Source organism: Heteronotia binoei, unplaced genomic scaffold (assembly GCF_032191835.1).
Source record: "Heteronotia binoei isolate CCM8104 ecotype False Entrance Well unplaced genomic scaffold, APGP_CSIRO_Hbin_v1 ptg000648l, whole genome shotgun sequence".
Classification (NCBI taxonomy): domain Eukaryota; kingdom Metazoa; phylum Chordata; class Lepidosauria; order Squamata; family Gekkonidae; genus Heteronotia; species Heteronotia binoei.
The window spans coordinates 39,504-55,214 of NW_026800061.1; the positions used below are offsets into that span (position 1 = coordinate 39,504).

Consider the following 15,711-nt stretch of genomic DNA (forward strand, 5'->3'; position numbering starts at 1 on the left):
TCTGGATAAGTCTCATCTGATCCAATAAGTAACGTATTGGATCTTAGCAATGCTCCGTTTCAGAATGTTTATGCAACTAGATGCTCAGTTTCAGAATGTTTATGCAAGTTTAGTTTTAAAAAGGATATTTAAAGTTTTGGTATTTGTACTATATGAAGGGTTGCCAAAGTTCCTAAAATGAAGGATTTGCCCAAACGTATTGTGGGGTATATATTTTAAGAGTAACTGGTATACAAAGACAAATTATACGTTTAAAATTTATTAAATTACACAATCCAAATAATATTGCCAATACTCCATATTTAAACATGACTCACATTTTACTTATATAATCTACTTTGTGCAATGTCCATTTTATTGAAATTTTTTATTTTCTGATTTATTTTGGTGATCTGAAATGCAGATGTTATCACATTATGCTTAATACATGAAATCTTTTTACAGGGCATTTGCTATAACTGAGATTGTATGGTTATAACATAATACAGATTGTGTAAAAAGTAACAACAGTGTGTATGAAATACACTCAATACTTACATAGACCCTTAAAACAATATCATTTAAAAGTTAGATATTTCATAAGACACATCACAGTCGGTAAGTAGAGTAAACTAAAACTAATAGCAAAACATAGAATTCCATACTTAAAGTTGTATAACATAGGGTTATAACTCCATTGTCTTAGTTTTAGCCATTTTGAAGCAATTCTATAATACAATTCCACATAATTGTGGTTTTTTCCTTCTAATTTTCATAAAGCCATGACCCAAAACATCATGTCTTATGAACTAAAGGGGTGTGAACATTACTTGGCTCTGAATGCATCTCTTAGAAATGATTTGTAAAACAATAAATGTGCACATCATTCCCTGCCTTCCTTTGAGAGATGAGCCCCCCTGCATGTGAGTCTGCTGAATTCTGGCTGATGGTTATAAAAGTAGATCTGATAGCCACTAAGATTCTATTAAACAATGTTAGAAATTATTTCACTAAGGAAAATAACATTTTTCTAACCAGTCATTCAACATAACTATTAATATCTAATGCTTCTCAAGTAATGGGCATATAGATTTCAATTGACATTTCAGTTTGATTTATTTTGAATTTACAGATCATGGATTGGATCCATCCAGATTTTTCACTCAGTCTAGGCCAATTCTCTTCCTAAGTACAGCCTCCAGCCTACATGGCTTTTGTCCAGCTAGGTCCCATGATCCTTGGCATAGTTTTGGGAGGTTGGTCAAAGGGGTCTTTTCCTTCTTTTTTCAGCTGTAGAAAAGTTGGTTGGATCAAACTGTTAAGTGGTTTGGATGGCAGTGTACACATTCTACTACTGATTCTTCTGATGACAGCCAGTGTTGAGACCAGTGTTCCCTCTAAGCTGAGTTAGCATGAGCTAACTCACAGATTTTTAGCCTCCAGCTCACACATTTTTGTCTTAGCTCAGGAAGTATGACCTCAAAGCACAATAATTTATGCAGTAACTCACAACTTTAATGCCAGTAGGTCACAAAGTAGAATTTTTGCTCACAAGACCCTGCAGCTTAGAGGGAACATTGGTTGAGACATCATTTTATACTCCCAGTTCTTGGTGATAAAGTACTTGTTTTGTATGTATAAAAGTCACATGTTAAATCAATTGCATTTTTAGTTGCAGAACATTGGGTATCAGTGCTTTGACCTAGGACAGTTGCCACTAGTTCAGTTTCAACAATTTGGACTGATTTCATAAATGGCAGAATAATGCAATAGCCCTTCCTTAACTATTCATGGCCACAGAATGAGAACACTGATCTGCACTGTAGAAGAATTAGGTGTCAGAATCCTGTGCTGGTTGAGTGGGGTATAACTACACTTAGCAGATCTGATTTTTAATGCTCTCACATGTCTAGAAATGCCCTGCAAGTAAAGAAATCTACTATAACAAGCAATTGTGCTAGTTTTTTGTTTTCAGAGTCACTGAGAAACACTGAAAAAGGTGTCTGCAGTCCAGTCTACTAATGCAGGACTCATAATTAGTTATGTTCAACTTTCCAGTTCAAAATTGGCTTCTAAAGGTATTTGTAAACCCCACCCCCCCCCCCCCAAAAAAAAACAACAACGACAAATGACAATTAAACTGAACTATGGAATATTCCTTGGAGCAGGGTGAGGGACTTCCTGATAAAGGGGTTAATGGAAGGGTGACTGCCTCCACTTCTCTGATGATGTAAATCAGACATTAGATGTAAAGCTTCAGGGAAACTAACACTGCCCTACCAATCAGAGGTGGTTTCTTAGGGAGGACTGCCTCTCCTTTGAGAACAAAGTTAGATAAGTGACTTGGTCCAGTCAATCTCGGAAAAAACTATGAAATAAAGAATATATTTGAAAAATAGAGAAATGCTGAGATACTTGATTATATCTACTCTCCTCCTCAAAGTTTCTGTCATTAACATTATCTCCACAACATTTGCAATATAGTAAGGATATATCCTACTTCTGGAACAAGTACATTCTGACAATATTTATATATATATTTGTATCTTATAAATATACTGTATACTCAGTTATAGATTTCTGGATAATAGCTATAGTAGATATACTAGCAATATCTATATTTAAAAATACAGTTCTAGGGTCCTCATATCTTACTACTAACAAAAGATAGAATCCAACCTGATAAATAGACTATAGGGATACATCAAGAGTAAAAAGCCAAATGCTTCTACAAATGGAATGCTCTATAAATCTATTAACAACTTTAAAGGGGAAAAATGGGAGAATTCTTATAAATGGGATTTCATATACAGCTCTACAACAATGAGATGCAAATACGTATGTAGAATGTATGAGGGAATTTCATGTGGCGACATTTAATGATGCAATTTTGCTTTACCTTATTATGCACACGCACACACACACAGGCCTCAATCCAGTTAATGCCAGAAGATCTGCACACAAAAGGAGACATCCGCATACCTATCACTACCTGGATCAGAAATTACAGGGATGCTGTTGATCCACACTGTGTTGTTTTCATAGAGGATGCATAATTGAATGCACATCCCTATCTACATTCTAATGTAATTAATCACATACACCCCCCTTCTGTAGCATATCTAGAGCTGTACTGGGGCTGACAAACACTGGACAGTCTTCTTCTTGGCACTGGCCTGTCTTATATCTGTTCGACAAATTCCATTGAAGTACTATTATCAGGAGTGCAGAACTGGACCATACATTCATTCATTCATTCAGAAACCATGAATACTTGGTTTCATTTGTGTTTCTTTTCAAAACAACTTCTTAAATTTTGAAAAATCTTACCATACAACAGGATCAGGGTCAAACAACCCTTTTTTATCCTAAGACTTCAGTATACTGAAAAGCCTCATAGAGAGAGTCTATTGTGGTGTTGGCATGTCAAACAATTCTTATGGCAGTAATTCACAGTTTGCTGGTGAGTGCAATTGTGGTATTGCCGGTGCTACTGCTGCTTCACTCTATGTTGGAATATGAAGCACAGCTTTGCTGTGAAGTTGCTGAATTCTTGATCTTTAGAATTTCTTTCTGGAGAATAATCTATAGCAAAACAAAATAAAGTTTCAGGCACAGCAAGGAATGTTAAGGAATTGGCACCATGATTTCCTATGCATGTTTATTTAGAAGGGAAGTCCCACAGAGTTAAACTTCTAAATATCTATAGGACTGCATCCTTTCCCTTTTACATTTACTTTCTTCTCTCCCCGCCAGATGCCCCCCAGTTTGCCAGAGGGGCTTGGGTGATAATTTTGTGTGTAACAGGAGCAGTTACTAAAATAAGGCCATTCATAGTCCTAGAGCCATTCATGAAGGACCTGGAGCCAATTGTCAGTGCTTTTGTTTTGTTCCTGGCAAGTGTAAGAAAGCTGTATAGGTCTGCCCTTATACACCAACTGGAGGGTGCTGGGTTAGCTGCCATGGTGACAACCTATTGTTCCATACACAGAGAAATCAAGGCAACTCTTACTGAAATCAGTGGAACTATTTAAATGTGACCAAGTCACCAATATTCTTGAATTTCAAATAAGATACAGAGTTCAAAAACTTCACTTGGGGCTGACAGCGCAATTGTATTGCACAAAATATTACCAGCTTGTCAGACATCAAACAAGAGTCTGCAAGGACTGCCTATCATGGCAAACTATGATTTAGAATCTATAGCCCCAGTAATTAGATTTGAGCCTGCAGAACTGGAGGGAGGATATGAATCATAAGCAGAGCCATGCAAATAAGCAGTGCAATCAATAAGGCTTGGCTTAGTTTCTGAAATTAAATTGAAGGGGAAAACTGTTTGGGAAGGAAACTATTGCCATGCCAGACAGCTGAAAGAATGAACCAGCTTGCTGGTCTCAGCAAACAACATTATCAATGTACAGTTCTGATTTTCTGATGAATACAGCAAAGCATAAACTGAAGCTATGTAACAGGTTCATATAAAAACAATCCAGGGACAGAAATGGCAGCTGTGAATATTTTCCTAAACCTAAGTGGACAAGCAAGTAATGATGCACAAAGCTGCCTTATACTGACCATTGCTCTATCAAGGTCAGTGTTGTATACTTTGACTGATAGATAGATAGATGAATTTATTGTCATTGTTCTCAACAAAAAGAGAGCAACGAAATGAGGTGCTCTTCCACAAACATACCAACACATCAAACACACATATTCATAAACCATTTAAATACATCTAAAACCATTAAACCATTTAAACCATTAAAACCATTTAAATACATCTAAAACGGATAAACATTCATAAAACCATTAAAACCATTTAAACCATTAAATAAACATTCATAAAACCATTAAACATTCATAAAACCATTAAAACCATTAAATACATCTAAAACAGATAATCCTTCATAACCCTGCATTTAACCTAACCACAGCACTTGGATAGAAACTGTCCTGAAATCTGTTTGTCCTAGCCTTCAACACTCTATATCGTCTACCTGACGGTAAGATCTCAAAAAGCAAATGGCCCAGATGTGTATGGTCCCTTAGGATCATTTGTATCTTCCTTTTACATGCCATATTATACAGATCCTTTTACATGCCATATTATACAGACTGGCAGTGGCTCGCTGAGATTTTTGATCAAGGTCTTCACATCACCTATTCCTTGGTCATTTTAAATGGAGATGCCTGGGACTGAATCTGGGTTCTTCCACATCCAAAGCAAATACTTTCCCAGTCAACCATGCCCCTTGACAAATGTTTATGCCTGCTGCACTTAGCAGCATCCAGACATCAAAATAAACTGTGACATATTTATACCATGTTCTGTTCTACAGACTTTGCTTAGTCCTCCAGACATACACAGTAGACCACAGTTTATTGTGATGTCTGAATTTAGCCATTGTTAATAAACCATGTACAAACCATGGTTTAGAATCCCTGTTCATTGATTAATAATAATAATAATATTTAATTTATATCCTGCCCTCCCCGCCACAGCAGGCTCAGCGCAGCTCACAACATACAATAGACACATAATTGCAATATAAAGTGTTATATCAATACAATATAGAATTCATAATGGTTGCTATTTAAAACCATTGTAATTAAAGCAATCAAAGTTAAAAACTAACATTTACAGGTGCTATGTTCTAGATGTTCTCCTCTTGTAATTTATGATGGCCGTATGTAAAATCCACATTAAGAGAAGGCCAGTTGGAAAAGGGTAGTCTTGCAGGCCCTACGGAATTGAACAAGACTCCGCAGGGCCCGCACTTCACCCGGTAGTTGGTTCCACCAGTGAGGAGCTGTGATCGAAAAGGCCCTTTCTCTTGTACTCTTCAATTTGGCCTCCTTTGGCCCGGGGATTGTCAAAAGATTTTGTGCACCTGATCTCAGCACTCTCTGGGGCACATATGGGAAGAGACGGTTCCTAAAGTAGGCAGGTCTTCGGCCATATAGGACTTTAAAGGTAATGACCAGCACTTTGTAATGAATCCGGTATACAATTGGCAGCCAGTGCAGTTCGTGCAGCCCCGGCTGTATGTGCTTCCACTTCTGGAGCCCTAGTAACAGCCTGGCTGCCGCATTCTGCACTAGCTGCAATTTCCGGGTTCGGCACAAGGGCAGCCCCATGTAGAGGGCATTACAGTAATCCAATCTTAAGGTGACCATTGCATGTATCACTGTTGCCAAGTCATCACGCTCTAGGAAGGGAGCCAACTGCCTCGCCCACCTAAGGTGGAAAAAAGCAGATTTAGCAGTGGCTGCTATCTGGGCCTCCATTGACAAGGAAAGCTCCAGTAGAACCCCCAAGCTCGTGACCTTGTGCGCCACTTTCAATGGCACACCGTCAAAAACTGGAAGAGGGATTTCCCTTCCCAGACCGCCACGACCTAGGCAAAGGACCTCCGTCTTCATTGGATTCAGCTTCAACCTACTCAACCTGAGCTCACCTGCGACAGCTTGCAGCACCAAGTCCAGATTTTTTGGGACAGTCAGGCCGACCATCCATTAGTAGATAGAGCTGGGTGTCATCTGCATATTGATGACACCCAAGCCCATACCTCCGGGCAATCTGGGCAAGGGGACGCATGTAGATGTTAAATAACATCGGAGAGAGCACTGCCCCTTGTGGCACCCCACAATCTAGTGAGTGCCTCTGGGACAACTCTCCCCCAATTGCCACCCTTTGTCCCCGACCATCAAGGAAGGAGGAAAGCCATTGTTAGGCCAACCCCCGAATCCCTACATTGGCGAAGCAGCGGATCAGTAACCGATGGTCAACCGTATCGAATGCAGCCGAGAGATCCAACAACATCAGCACTGCCACGCCGCCTTGATCCAGATGCCTCTGGAGGTCATCCACCAAGACGACCAGCACTGTCTCCGTCCCATGACCCGGGTGAAAGCCAGACTGGTGAGGATCTAAGATGGAAGCGTCATCCAGAAAACTCTGCAACTGTAACGCTACTGCCCTCTCAATGATTTCACCCAAAAATGGTAAATTTGAGACCGGCCGATAATGTGTCAATTCGGCCGGATCTGATGTAATCTTTTTCAAGAGAGGGCGGACCACTGCCTCTTTAAGAGGTGTTGGAAAACGCCCCTCTGACAGGGATCTATTTACAATGTGCCGTATAGGACATCTAAGTTCCCTCTGGCAAGATTTAATTAGCCACGAGGGACATGGGTCCAAATCGCAAGTTGTTGGGCATACAGTAGAGAGGATTCCATCAACTTCCCCCAAGCTAAGTATGTCGAAGTGATCCAGAACTAAGCCAGAAGACAGGCACGGAGCCTCGAGCTCTTGTACTGTATCCAATGTGGTGGGAAGGTCGTAGCGGAGTGACGTGATTTTATCTGCAAAAATTTTTGCAAAAGCCTTACAGCAAATCTCTAATTCCCTAGCATGTGGTCTGTCTTGAGGCAGTGTTGTAAGATTCCTAATTATCCTAAACAATTGTGCCAGGCGCGAATTTGTAGATGCAACCTTGGCCGCAAAGTAATTCTTCTTTGTGGCTTTGACTGCCATCTCATAGTACCTCATAAACTCTCTATAAGATGTTCTAGTCACTTCGTCTCAAGTACACCGCCATTGCCTCTCTAACTGTCCGAGCCCTTGTTTCAGCTGTCGCAGCTCCTGGGTATACCACGGAGTCAGCTTAACATGATGGCGCAGAGGTCATTGAGGTGTGATCTCGTTGATGGCCCTGGATAGTCGGTCATGCCAAGACTTAACTAGATCATCAAGGGAATCGCCAGGGATCCCACAGAGCCATTTGGAACCGCTCAGGGTCCATCAGACTCAGTGGGCAAGCCAAAATAGGCTCTCCGTCCAAACGGGTTTAGGATGGAGCATCCACACAAGTCTTGAGGGCAAAGTGGTGTGACCATGGCACTGTCTCGTTAGTAATACCGTCCACCAAAACCCCAGCCGCAATCTAACATGTGCCCTGCCTGGTGAGTGGGTGTTGTAACAAATTGGGAGAGTACCAGTGTCGCCATGGATGACACTAGGTCCATCGCCTGACTGGAGGTCGCGTCATCGGCATGGACACTGAAATCACCCAGGATCAAAAACCTTGGGTACTCCAATGCCCAGGCTGTTACGGCCTCCATCAGGGATAGTAAGGCGCTGGCCGGTGTATTAGGTAGATGGTACACCAGCCAGATCGCCAACCCCTCCCCCACATCCCACGCCAGACCAGCACATTCTATACCATTGATCGTTGGGGCCGGGAGAGCCCGGAAGGGGTAATTCTCTCGTATGAATAGCACCATCCCTCCCCCCGCCAGTCCGTGACTGGTGAAAGACCGAGTATCCTAGGGGAGTCATCTGGGAGAGAGCTACAGTCTCCCCATCTCGCATCCAGGTCTCAGTCACGCAAGCCAGGTCCATATCCTGCTCAAGCAGGAACTCCCTAAGGATCGAGGTCTTATTATTTATGGACCTGGCATTACATAACACCAATGACGGAGCAATTCCACTTGACCCCTCTACCTGTCACCGTCGGGATGGGATGCAGACTGGAAGGGGGCCGAGCACTATTTTGTCTTGGTCTCCTTCCCTTATAATTCTGTCTGCTCCCACCGTCATACCTTCCCCTCCCCAAGAGCACTGGAATCCCCAGGTGGGCATCCTCTTTAATAGGCAACCTACACTCAGAAATCACTCTAAATCAGAATGTCATCACCCAGAATTCACTCTAAGCCAGAATTTCATCACCACAGATAAATTATAGTTTATTATCCTTTAGTCATAAAACTGAAGTTGCAGTGGCAAATCGCAGCATCCTGATTTGTTGCAGTCACTGGGGCTGTACTGCACCAACTGTTGGCTGACACTCTGTCTGTCGCCACTTCCCGCTACCACTGCAGCCTTCCCCATGTTCTTGTAGGATTGACTCGCAATCCTCCTCTGCCTTGCCACTGGCTGATTCTGTTCTCCCCCGCCCACTGCCAGCCCCATCAGGCAAGAACACCATCAGATGGCCACTGACCTCTGAGGGAGACAATTCTCTGCTGAAAGGTTCTCCTGGGGGCTTACTGATCACTACTGCCTCTCCTTAGGGCCCTGTTTACCTTCCTTCTTCTCATTTTTCTCTCTCACTCCTTTCTTCCTCTCTTTTTTCTACCTCACCTTCTGTTCTTTCTCATTCTTTCTGTGTATCTCTGCCTTTCAGTTTTTTTTATTTCATTCTGTCTACCTTCCTACATCTTTTCAACTGACAAAAAAGGAATGCTCATTCACAGCAGGGAGGGGCCACTTCAACTCCAGCAGATAAACAGAGGGAGCAAAAGGAAAGCTTGCAATGGCTTCCTGCCTCTTACAGGCACCAATGGAGCAGGTCTGCCTGTCAGCTGATTCATGCTACTAGCCATTTCCTCCCAGGTGTACCACAAGGAGCTATTCTCTCACCAATGATGTTTTAACATCTATATGCACCTCCTTGCCCGGATTGCTTGAGGTTTTGGGCTGGGCTGTCACCAATATGCGGATGACACCCAGCTCAATCTGTTGATGGACGGCCATTCAGACACCACTCTGGAGCATTTGACCGGGGCCTTGGAAGCCGTGGCTGAATGGTTGCAACAAAGCCGGCTGAAACTCAATCCAACCAAGACGGAGGTTCTGTACCTGAACTGTGGGGGACTAGAGTTGGGCCTCCGACTCCCAACCCTGGACAGTGCATCTCTTGCGCCAGTTCAGAAGGTGAGGAGTCTGGGAGTGATACTGGATGCCTCACTTACCATGGAGGCCCAGGTCACAGCAGTTGCTCAATCTGCCTTTCACCACCTTTGGCAGGCCAGGCAGCTGGCGGCCTACCTATCCCCCCAGGATTTAGCTACTGTGATCCATGCAACGGTCACTTCCAGGTCGAATTACTGTAATTCACTCTACACAGGCTTATCGTTGTGGCTGATCCTTTACGGACAAGCATGCAGCCAGTGCTGTATCAACTGCACTGGGTACCTATTGAGTACCGGATCCGCTTCAAGGTTTTGGTACTGACATTTAAAGCCTTACGCAGTCTGGGTCTAACATACCTGAGGGACTGCCTTTCCCCATATACACCCCAGAGGTTGTTGCGATTGGCTATGCAACACCTCCTGACCACCTCTGGCCCTAAGGACGTCTGACTTGCCTCAACCAGGGCCAGGGCCTCTTCAGCCCTGGCCCCTGCCTGGTGGAATCAGCTCCCTGTGGAGATCCGGGCCCTACCTGAATTACTGCCATTTCGTATGGCATGCCATTTCGTCGGAGCTGTTCCGCCGGGCCTATGATTGAGGCAGCGGGCTTCCTATTATTCCATCATTTGGCCTCCCTTGTGGTGACATCATGCTTATTACAGTGCTATCCTATTGTTATTACCATCATATAAGGTGGGTCTACAACTGGTTATTAATATGCTGTACCCTGTCCACCGGTGGTGTGTTTTATTTATTGTTTTTACTGTTAATTTTAAATTGGTGTTTTAACTTTGATATGTAGGTTTTTCTTGTTATTTTTATATGTTGTGATCTGCCTTGAGCCCATCTATGGGAAAAGGCGGAATATAAGCCTATTAAATAACATAAATAAAATAAACCTCCAGGTGCTTGGTTCCCCGCATCCCCACCACTGTGAAGAAAGACTGTCCTTTTCCCATGTAGAGGCTACAGGGTTGCCAACTCCAGGTTAGGAAATTCCAGATGGCAGAGATCACCTCCCCTTGAGGTGTGTGTGTATGGGAAAATAATGCCTTCATTTGGGTGGGGGGGAAGACAGCAAGGCTGGGGGAGCACTCACCCAGAGGCCTTTAGTAGTACCTTTTCAGGTTGGTGGGAAATTCCTAAGGTATCACTGCAAGCCTCTGAGGGAGAGGCTTTTCCTCCTGGGAACCACTGTTGCCACTCTCCAGGTGAGGGCTGGAGATCACTTCAGGATCTGCCATACCCAAGTTCTTGCTGTGGAAGCTGACTGAGTGATTTTGGATCAGTCACAGACTTCCAGCCTAACCTTCTTCACAGGGTTGTTGTTCATTTCACATGGAAGGAGAGGAGAATGATGTAAACTGCTTTGGTCCTCCCCCCACTGTGAAGAAAGACATATTCCTATGTAGAGGCTGCAGGGAGGGGGAAGGTGATGGAAACCTGAAGTCAGCCAGGCAGATAAAAGGAAGGAGATAGAGTTGCTAACTTCAGGTGGGGCCTGGACAGGGTGGGGTTTGAGGAGGGATAGGACCTCAGACAGGTGCAATGCCATTTCCTCTTGAGGAATCTCTGGAGATCACTCAGATTTACAATTGCTTTCTAGATGGCAGAAATCAGCTCCCCTTGAGGTGGGGGGGGGAGTCAATGCCTTCACTCAGGTGGGTGGGAAGACAGCAAAGGTGGCATTCACTCTCCCAGAGCCTCCTTCATAGCCCGTTGTATTTTTTTTTCACAATGGGCCTTACTCCTAGTAACACATAAGTGGGTCTGCATGAACTGGCAAGAAACTGCTCCTTCTTATGCCTGCTGACATCTATATACTAATAGCCAAATCTGTGAATAGCTAACTCTGTGGATCAGACCCACTTCTACTAAAGCAAGACTTTCCCACACACTCTGGGGAATCCCCAGGGTTGCAGAAAAATCTGAAAGTAAGAAAAAAGGCTGGGGGGAGGAGTACTAAAAAACCTAAAAATTGCAGCACCACTGTTGGGGTGGGGAGAAGAATGATTTTCTCCTAACAACAGCTGGAAGAAAAAGATGGTTGGGTTGGAAGGAACCTTGGGTGCTGGTAGAGGAGTGGGGCCTACTTCAGTACCATGCCATAGCTGAGAAGTGGCTGGGACTAGAGGAGGTGGTGGGAGGCAGCTCAAGCTGAAAAAAAGGCAGCTGGATAAGATGAAGCAACCAGTTGCAGCAGTCTCCAGGGACTGAGAAATGGAGGCTGGGAGAGGCCTGGGGAAGCGGAAAAGTCCTGAAGTAACAGCAGCAGGATAGAGGAGTACCCACCAGCTGCACTGAACACAGGTGGGATGGAGAAGTCCCAAGTAAGGTGGCAATAGTGGAACATGTTGGAATGGGGGGGGAGTGCCCACCATCTGCAGTGAGAGCTGAAGCACTGCAGGGCAGTAGGAGAATCCAGGAAGATAGCAGACTTCCAGAGAACCATTAGTACTTATGGGGAGGGGACTGGACAGGCAAGGAGGTGAGGAGCCACTGCCTCATGAATTCTGGAATGTGATGGATGGGTGGGGGGAGGGAAGCAGGATAAAAGTCTGTGGGGGAGAAGGACAGGCAGCATGGGTGCAATGAACTGGAAAAAAGAGATAGAGATAATATCAGAATGAGTATGTGTGAGTGTGTACGAGCAAAGGGCTGGCGCTACCAAGTAGGCTGCTGCCTAGGGCACTACCCGGCCACAGGGGTGGTCGGTGCCCCCTCCACCTCCCTGCACACATCACCTGAAGCAGGCCGGGGTGCCCTCGGATTGGGCTCATGCAAAGGAGCCTGCCATCTTGTGTATGTGTCTGTAAATTACACCGGGAACAAGAGGTGCACACAGGCCACCGCTCTGCTTTGCCTTTCCAATCTCTTCCCTCTAGTGCACGGGTGGCCAACGGTAGCTCTCCAGATGTTTTTTGCTTACAACTCCCATCAGCCCCAGCCATTGGCCATGCTGGCTGGGGTTGATGGGAGTTGTAGGCAAAAAACATCTGGAGAGCTACCGTTGGCCACTCTGCTCTAATGCACTCATCACAGTGAGTGGCCATTTTGCCGCCCCTCCCTCCCTTCCTTCCTTCCTCCCCTGCTTTCCTCTCTCTCTCCCTCCCTCCCTGGCAGAAAGAGAGAGGGAGAGAGAAGGGGGCCAGCAAAAGAGGCAGAGCTGCCTGGAGGCCGATATGTATGGAGTAGGTACTTGCCATGGACTCCAGCCTCTTTATTCCCCATAAACTTGCCTCTGTGCATGCATGCAGAGAGCGCAAGGGAGGCTGAGGCAGGGGGAAGGAAGGGGGAGGAGGGGGTGAGCTGCATCTGCATCTGCTGAGGGAAGGCAGTGATGGAAGGCAGAGCCCCAGCCACAGAGCAAAGGGAGGAAGGTCCGGACTTTTTAGGGGGATGCTTTTCAGGAGTGCCCTTTGCATCTCTCCTGCCCTCTGTCACCTGGATTAACCATTTGCAGGCAGGGGTCCAGAAGGGAAATGCTGTTTGCTCCAGAGAGTCTTTTTAGACCAGAGAGCTAGGGAGGGAAGGAAGGAGGGAGAGAAAGGGAAAGATAAGGTGGCACGCTGGCAAGACTCCCGCTTGCACGGAAATGATCCCCAACCCATAAGTTAACAAGGAAGATCTGGCAGGTTATGCCTCCCGGCCCCAAGCCCATCTGGCCCTCTCAGAGGAATGGAACCTAGGAAGCACATGGAAATATGCTACTTAAAAGCAAACTCTGAGGATGATTAATTCTCACTCCAGTGGAGGAGTTTCCAACTGGTTGTTTCAGATGTCTCCTGAGGTGCTGGGAAGGGTAATGGGCAAGCCCTCCAAGGGTGTGTGTGAGCCACAACTTCCTGCTGGGCAGGTGACTGTAGACAAGTGTGTTTTGTACAAATGAAAACATCAGTGCAACCAGTTTGCAGCCCCCTCCCAAACAACACACACATATGCACTTGCCAACTATTTTAGCTTCTTTGCAAGGATTTCTTGATTTAATGACACTTTGCATGTGTCTGTATGGTGGGGCAGTTGGGCGGCAGGGCAGGAAGTCAGGGCGGGGGGCTGTCAGTGAAGGGGGAGGCAAGTGGGGTTAGATGGGAATCACCTAGGGCACCAAAAAGTCTGGCTCTGGCCCTCTGTGTGTGTGTATGAGGGAAAGATAGAAGCCATGTGTAGTGCCAGGACTTATGTTTTAGCTTGTCTGCCTAAGTCCATGCAGGAGCTTCTGTTTACACTTAACAGTGATAACAGCCAGCTGAACAGCATTAGACCTTGGCTAGTAATTAGTGGCTCTCTGTGATGGTTAAAGGAGATTTTTCTTCCTTGTGGAGCATGCTTGCTTGCCTGCTTGCTTACTAACTTGTTTGCTTAGGTAGGTGTTTTGTGTGGCCTTAGGGCCACTGAAGTGAATGTTTTGGAATCCTGGAAGACTCTGCCGGACAGTCCCAGAAGGGTTGTTGCCCTGTGAAGCTCTAGACTTTTAACTGTCTACAATTGGCTTGTTGCCAAAGTGATTTAGTTAGTTATAAAATATTTTTCATTTTCTTTACACTATGCATTGTGGGATGCTTACCCAGAATAAATCTTGTTTGAACTTTTGTTCTGGTGTTGGTGTTCGTGGCTTGCAGAAGGGACCAGTTGCCTTTCGGCCTTACCAAAGAGTGCTCCTAAGAGAGCGTATGAATACCTTAAATATCTCCCTGTTAATTGAGAGATCACTGACCCTTCTAAAAGGAACAGGGTGGAGTGGGCCCTGGAAAAATACCCAGTCTGGTGGCAGCTTATGTGGGGGAAGGTAGCAGAGCTCTGCCATCCTCTTTGGAAAAAATTCTAAAGGGCCCTATTAGCAGGTTCCCAAGACTGGCCTCCTTGCAGAGAGCTGGGAGATGTGCTAGAGGGGCTCAACAGGGCTCTACACCATGGTTGAAATGGGAAAAAAGAGACAAAAAATAGAGAAAGAATGATAGTAGGGAGGGGTGTGTATGACAGTAGCGATTGCTGAAGTGGTAAAAGAGAGATAGAAAAACAGAGAGAGAAGGAATGACAATGGCATAGCTGAAATGGAAAGAGACAGAAGCAGAGAGAAGGATGACAGTAGAGAGTAGGGTGACCATAATGTCTGAAGGCCAGCCAGGGACACCTTTTTTGGGGGGGGAGGTAGGGGTGTGCGCGCGCGAAGCGCGCGCGCCGCCAGAAACAGGAAGTGACGTCACTTCCAGTGACGTCATGCCACCGCCGGAAACAGGAAGTGACACCACTTCCTGTGACATCATTTCCCCGCGTCACCTGCCGGAAACGGGAAGTGACATTACTTCCTGTGACATCACTTCCCCCAAATGACATCATTTCCCCCAAATGCCACTGCCGGAAACAGGAAGTGACTTCACAGCACTTCCTGTGACGTCCCCAAAAATCCCCCAAATATCACCGCCGGAAACAATTTTGTTCTCAAATCCTGTATATACTTCATCAGTATATGGGATAAGGCACTTTCTCAACTGTGCTGCATAATGCAGCCTATTTATTTTGTCCTGTTTGCTCTGTTGGCTCTATCTGTGCCACCTTAATCACTTTCGGGGTGTGGATCCCCCAGTGGGGTGGTCTCCCGACTCCCTCCGCTGGCTGTTTCTGATAGCCCTGCGCCCCCTCTTTCATTTGATATGTGTCCCGTGCGGGTGCCACCCTCCCGCCAGGAGATGCCGCAAAATGAGCCCCCTTGAGGCTTATGGCGGCAGGGCTCGGGGGAAGCGAGCTAGACTGCTGTTCTTTTGAGGGGTTATAGAGTGTTTCGAGCCTGTCCCTGTGGCATCGGTCCCATCGTTGTGGGACCCAGGGGGCCGGCGCAGCGGCACGCCGAAGCAGCCTGTCACTAATAACACAGGTCAAGATGCAGGACAGGAACCCGGAAGTGACCGACAGGCTGCTTCAGCGTGCCGCTGCGCCGGCCCCCTGGGCCCCACAATGATGGGACCGATGCCACAGGGACGGGCTCGAAACACTCTATGACCCCTCAAAAGAACAGCAGTCTAGCTCGCTTCCCCCGAG

At 45.6% G+C, this 15,711-nt stretch overlaps 1 protein-coding gene across 2 annotated transcripts in view; it reads right to left on the minus strand.

The window, feature by feature from the left end:
* Nucleotides 1-243: 243 nt before the first annotated feature.
* LOC132590752 (protein lin-7 homolog A) overlaps nucleotides 244-15,711 on the minus strand; it is a 104,092-nt gene continuing 88,624 nt past the window's right edge. For both annotated transcript variants that reach the window (XM_060263664.1, XM_060263665.1), the window contains exon 6: nucleotides 244-3,564. The gene's annotated coding sequence lies outside the window, so the exon portion shown is untranslated. The remainder of the gene's footprint in view (nucleotides 3,565-15,711) is intronic.